Source organism: Phodopus roborovskii, unplaced genomic scaffold, assembly GCF_943737965.1.
Source record: "Phodopus roborovskii unplaced genomic scaffold, PHOROB, whole genome shotgun sequence".
NCBI classification, from domain to species: domain Eukaryota; kingdom Metazoa; phylum Chordata; class Mammalia; order Rodentia; family Cricetidae; genus Phodopus; species Phodopus roborovskii.
Window position 1 is genome coordinate 8,003,488 of NW_026126511.1, and position 6,765 is coordinate 8,010,252.

Below are 6,765 nucleotides of genomic sequence, written 5' to 3' on the forward strand. Positions count from 1 at the left end.
TCATTAAACAGCTCTCTAGTCATTCAGCACAAAGACATTTACCTAAGGGAATGATATTCAAAGAACATTGTACTTTGCTACAGTAAGAGAGAACATTCAAATCTGCGCCTTAACAGCACATGTTACATTTGAACCGCAGGTCCCTGTGGATTGTGAACAGGTGTCTCCTCTTCAAGATTCAGAAGATAGAAGTAGGTGTCCTTTGGGAGGTACCTTGCTTGTCAGAGAAAAGATTGAAACTGTGTAAGGAGAAGCATTTCATGCTTTTTCAGAACAGTATCTGTTCACGTGAAAAGGGAAAAGCCCAGCTTGATTATCTGCATAGTAAGCATTAATGCACCTTGCAGGTGGCCCTGAAACCTCTTGAGATTAGGTGAGCCTGCGCAATTCTCATCCACTAAGGAGGAGTAAATGTTTGCGACAAATAAAATGATACTTTTCACTTGATATAGAGATTCCCCCTCAAAAAGCACTAAATACAGAATAGTCAGTGATATATGTATCTCCAGATGGAGAAATAATAGTGAAATTAATAATAAAATAGTAACTTTGGTATAAGTGAGTAAACAAATTATTTTGACTTCCCTGCTGATGGTTTAAGTTTTTACCATGACCAACTTGATTCATTTGTTTTATGAGAAATCAAAGTGAAGGAAATATATTTTGAAAGTTCATGAAAGATGTTTATCCCATGATGTTTTTAGACACACACTGAACATCTTTTTAATGCCCCAAGGAATTATTGAAATAAACTTTAGCATCCTTATATGTAAAATGCTAGTGTGCCATTTAAATTGTTCTGAAGTTCTATTTCAAATGTCAATGGCATGAGCTGAGATTGTCTGTGAAGCATCTGGCTGTGCCAGGACCAGTGCCTATGGTGACTTCTAGCTATTTAAATATTTGATGACGTCTCCTGGGAACCAGTTCATGTTCTGAAAATGAAGTGACAGTGAAGAGACCTTACATGCCAGTAAAATGTTTTAGAAAACTAGACCTAATGCAAGCACACGAGCTTTAGTAGACAGTGTAAGACCAGACAACCGGCTTTGTCTGCTCAGATCTGGAGGAGAGCAGTCGTCAGTGCCAGCCACTATGGATAACCCTTTGTACAGCTTTGTCAAGTGAAGCATTTTTAGAATTTCACACACACACACACACACACACACACACACACACACACACACACACACACTGTGTACCATTCACTTGCTCTCTGTCAGAGTCTTCTGTGTCCTGTAATTTTAAACACTAAAAATACTCTGTGGTGAAATATCGATCTCCTCTCTAATTTCTGCTCACTCTGCAGTTGGATGGTTGGTAAGAATTCCATCCTGAGATCATACCTGAGCCTGCATTTTGTTCTTTTGTAAAGATGCACAAGGTATCTTTGTTTGTTCCTTCAGGTACTACCTGTTTTCTTTTCAAGATTTTTGCATTATTGCACACATCTAAAAAAATCTTATTTGCTTTTAGCATTTGATAATGAGGAAACACCCAGGGTGTTCACAGATTTTTCTAAGAAGGAAAATAAATATTAATGGAAAGACTATAACCATATTTATTTTTTGCTTTCATTTATTCCTCATCAAATTGTTCTGGAATAAACTGTATAATATTTGTGACTCTGTGAACTTTCATCTGAATGGTAACTGTAATGAGTACATTGTAGTCATTTAATTTTGTTTTTAAGGTTTGTTATATTTTTCTTGAGTCCAGGTTTCCCTATGGAGCCCAGGAGAGGCCTAAATGCAGGATTAACGTGTACTAGAGATCTTACATCATTGCAAAGACTCAAAAGATTAACAAACAGACTTTATAAGACTTTATAAGAATTTAGTGCATCACTTTACTATTTTACACATTTCTTTTATTAATTAATTACTCACTAAGCAGATTCAACTTCCCAGATAGTGTTATGTTTGCTAATATTCTAACATTAAGACACTAAACAGAGTAGTCACATAATTTTCATTTATTTGCACAGTGTGGTGTGTGTGTGTGAGCTCATGGGAGTGTGTGTATGTGACTTTGTGTGTGTGTGTGTGTATGTATGTGTGTGTGTCTAGTAATGTGTGCATATGTAAGTATATGAATGTGTATGAGTGTACAAGTGTGTGTGTGTGTGCATGCATGTGTATGAGAGTGTATATGTGTGTGTGTAACTTCTTTTTCTGTTTTCTGTGCTTACAGTGGAACATGGCCTCTCAAACAGGTGTTCCTGCCACTGAGCTGTGTCCCTGGTTCAGAGCTTATCCCTCAGTGGAGGAAGAATGATACCCAAGACAGTAGGAAGAATGCAATAGATAAATGACATCAATGACCTTTAATAAACCTGAACCAAGGCCACTGAAATTGGGATTCTCTAAGAGACCCTGTGAATCAAGTGGCACAATTTATGTACCATATGTTCTAGTGATCAAATTTTAAGGTTTTTCAAAATCAGGAAGGATGTACTGTTATTTTTGGAAAGACTCCCAATAGAATAACACCATAGTTTTGACTAATAACAGAGGGGTTTATTGAGCCATAGTGCATTATAAGATGGCTGTAATACACCATGTCCCAGAACTGTAATAAACCAGCATCCTAGAACTGTAATACAACAGCCCCCCAGCACTGTCATACACCAGCACCCCAGGATTATATTACACCAATGTCCCAGGAATACAATACACCAATACCCCAGGACTATAATACACAAGCACCAGGATTATAATATACCAGCATCCCAAGACTATAATACACCAGCACCCCAGGACTGTGATTCACAAGTACCCCAATCAGGGAATGTCTGCTGAGGTTCATATGCAAATGACACATTTCTTTGTACTAACTGAACTTTTGTACCTTTTCACGTATATCTTGCTAATCAATAGTGTAAAATTACCACACAATTTCATGTTTTTCTGCTGATTATACACCGAGGCTTCTTCTGCCTCATGATACTTTTCTGAGGCTTAAACACTGCTTGATTCTAAACTTATCACTGTAAAATTTCTATCATTTTTTTCTTGCTATGAGTTAGTATGAAGGTATCTTAGACATGAATAGAACTTGCATTAACACATCTTAATTGATATGTCTTATTTGCATGTAGAGATAATTAAGTATGTTAGTACTGTAAAATCCTTGATGTCTAAATACACATTTAAATCTTAAAATGTCTTACAAACATAATTTTTCTTTATATGACAGTATAAAATTGAGATTATAATGATTGATTTATTTTAATAATTTAAAATGTAAATCTTTTAAGCTAAGTAAAACTGAAAGTATTTATAAATCAGAAGTTTCTAGGATTTCATAATGATTAATCCATTTTAAATGTTATCAAAATCATTTCAGCTAAGCTAGATTTTCAGAGAAAGAGATATATGAAAATACTTGAAGTTTCATATAAGAGATAAAAAAATGTGGGGACTAATACAGTCTTATACTGTTTAATTTTTATTTCTACCTGATTGGGAAAGGTGATGGAATAAGCTTAAGGGTAAAATTAAGAATTGCTAAAAACTTATTATTTTCTAAAATGCTTATTTTCAGGCTTCCATTATTTTCAGCCTGGCTAGTGGCTCAGCATGTACAAAGTACTGGTCACACAAGCTGAGTAACATTAATACAGTTGTGGAGTCCTTGTGGAAATAGAAACAGACAACCAACTCCACAGTGGTCCTTTTACCAATGCACTTGTCCTGTGGCATGAGAAAGCCTATATTCATACATACACATTACACATGTACAGAAATCCATACTATGATAATAATATTACTAACTTGCATTACCCCTTCTGAATACTATCAAAGGTCTCTTATAAACTGCAGTGATAAAGAACTGATATTCAGAGTTGGTTTTGTGGCAAAAGAAAATAATAGTTTCCTTCATACATGCATTATCCATTTCATTATGCATAATTTATCCAAACAGTTACTGTTAAGCGTATACTCTATGAAACATCTTAAAACATCGCCAGAAAGTTTCTTCAAAGGTCAACTATTTAAGCAAATTTGCAGTATACAAGATCGCCATAAGAAATCAGTAAGTCTTCTATGTCAAACATATATCTATATCAAAATGAGATCACTGACATTCTTCCATTAATAATGAGTTCAAAGAAAATAAAATATATATGAATAAATATGACCAAGGAGGCATTGAGCCTGTACAATGAAAACTTTATATTTTTGAAGAGAGTGAGAAAGATACTAGGCCATGGAAAGACTTCTGTTTGCATAGGTTGATAAAAATTAATATATTGAAAATGAACATCTTACCAAAAGATTAAATATTCTTTCCCATCTCAGTCAAAATTCCCATGACATCACAATAGAAATCTTAGTAACATCTTCTAACAGCTACTTATCTAAATAATAACAACTTAAACATTATGAAACTACTTTGACTATAGCAAATGCTTTACATCTTGGGATGCTGTAAGTAGAGTGAGATACTTATGTAAAGTAGGAAATTTTTATATTATTAAACCCTTACGTAACTCACATAATTTTCCTGCATCCGTTTGAGTGTTATCAAATATTTTTTGAATGTGTTGAAATGATTTTTTTCATTTTCCTTATTAACATAATGAGTGACACTGGCATTGCAACACTATGATGGCTTGAATGAACATGGCCTCCACATGCTCACGTATTATTCCAGGTGGTAGAACTGTTTAGGAATGGTTATGGGATGTGGTCTTATTGTAGGAGGCATGTCACTTGAGGGTGGGCTTTAAGATTTCAAAAGATTTTGGCCATTCCAAGTATTTATCAGTCCCCCAACTGATGGTCAAGATGAAAGCTCTTGGCTATTCCTGCCACTGTGCCTATGTTCCCTGAACTCTAAATCTCTGAAGCTGTGAGTCCGCAATTAAATACATTCTTTTACAAGTTTGCTTTGATCATAATGTCTTTTCATAGAAAGAGAAAAGTAAATAAGACAAGACAGGCATTATTTATTCTGATAGATTAGTTAACTATAATGTTGAATTGTGGTTTATTTATTTATTTTATTATTTAATTAATTAATTTAATTTATTATTTAATAATAAGAGTTAGGTCCGCAATTTTCTGTTGTTAGAACAGCAGTGACATGTTTGACCTTAGGTTGGAGCTTATTTTTTTTAATTTTTTCTTATTTTACATATGGATCCCAGTTCCCTCTCTCTGTCTCCCTACCTCCCATGTCCCCTGACACCCTCCCATAGGTTGGAGCTTATTATTAGATTGTGGATTCTTCTTTGAAAATGTTTTGGTGTTTTGTGTATAAGTATTTTAAATTAGAAATATATGAAAATATAATACTAATCTTATTTTTATTTCTATGCTGGATTAAAATTGTTTTCACAAAATTGTACTTTCATATAACTTTAAAATTGATTAGCATGAGTTTGTTCGTAACATATTATTGTCTTAGGTAATATAGGAAACTTGTGTGCTTTCTATGTCTGTTGTTGATAAATATGTATTCTTTCCTTGATTTGTCTTTATAGGGGATTATCACATTATTTGCTATTTAAAAACATCAATGTTTCCTTTATTATTTTGTGCTTTTAAATCCGATGGGTATTTTCTATGATGAATGTTTTCCTTTCACTTTCTTTTATCTTTACCTAACATGTGATTAGATGATTAATTTTGTGCTATAGTAGATCCACTTATTGTTATCAGTTTTGTCCTAGATACTATCCTTTTTGTTTTTTTGAGTTATAATTCTACTACAGAGACCAGATTTGCCTCTAACTTGTAACCCTCTTGCCTTAACTTCTGGATTGCTAGGGTTAAAGAACCAAAACATCCAGCTTTTATTTTTTAAAAATGCTGCAATATACTGTGTTTTCATTGTTCAATTTCAACATGTTTTCTGACTTCTATTTGAGTTATTTTAATATATGTTAATAATATTCATGTGTTTGAGGTTGTTAAAATTAATTTATTACTGATTTTTAATTTTTATGTTTTCCCTATCTATATATCAGACTAATTGAAGTCTATAAAAACTAAATTAATGGATAGATACATTACCAATACTGCTTGTTTAAATATTTTGTTTTATTTTCAGCTAATGTGACATAATTTGTACAAATCACAGCATGGTATTTTCTGACTCAATTGATTATTTTAACATTATGAAAGATACTTCTTATCCACACAGTAATTTCTGTGTGACAGTCTATTAATATATTCATGTCCTGTCCATGACACACAGTTATAGATTCCTAGGTCGTGCCTGTATTGTGGATTATCCACCAGGCATCTGTGTGCACTAGTGAACAGAACACATATTGGAGAATTGTCAAAAAAATAGCATGCTCAGTTCGAACAACGTGAGTGTCAGTTGGGAGGCCTGGGCAGTCTATGGGGCCTCTGCAGTGGATCAGTATTTATCCCTAGTACACAAATGGGCTTTGGGAGCCCTTACCTATGGAGGAATACTCTCTCAGCCTAGATACATGGAGGAGGGCCTGGGTAATGCCCCAAATGATGTGACAGCCTTTTATGATCCCCCTGTGGGAGCCCTCAGCCTTCCAGAGGAGTGGTTGGATAGGGGGTTAGCGGGGGCATTGTGAGAATGGGAGGGATAGGGAACTGGGATTGGTATTTAAAACAAGAATGTTTTTAGTTTAAATAAAAATTAATTAAAAGCAAAGAAAATTAATAAAAAATAGCATGCTGTAAATGAAGGCAGGAATGACTTCTGAGATGTATTTCACAACTTCATAGTTAATAGTAATGTAGAATTAGGAATTTTACATTAAAATTATAA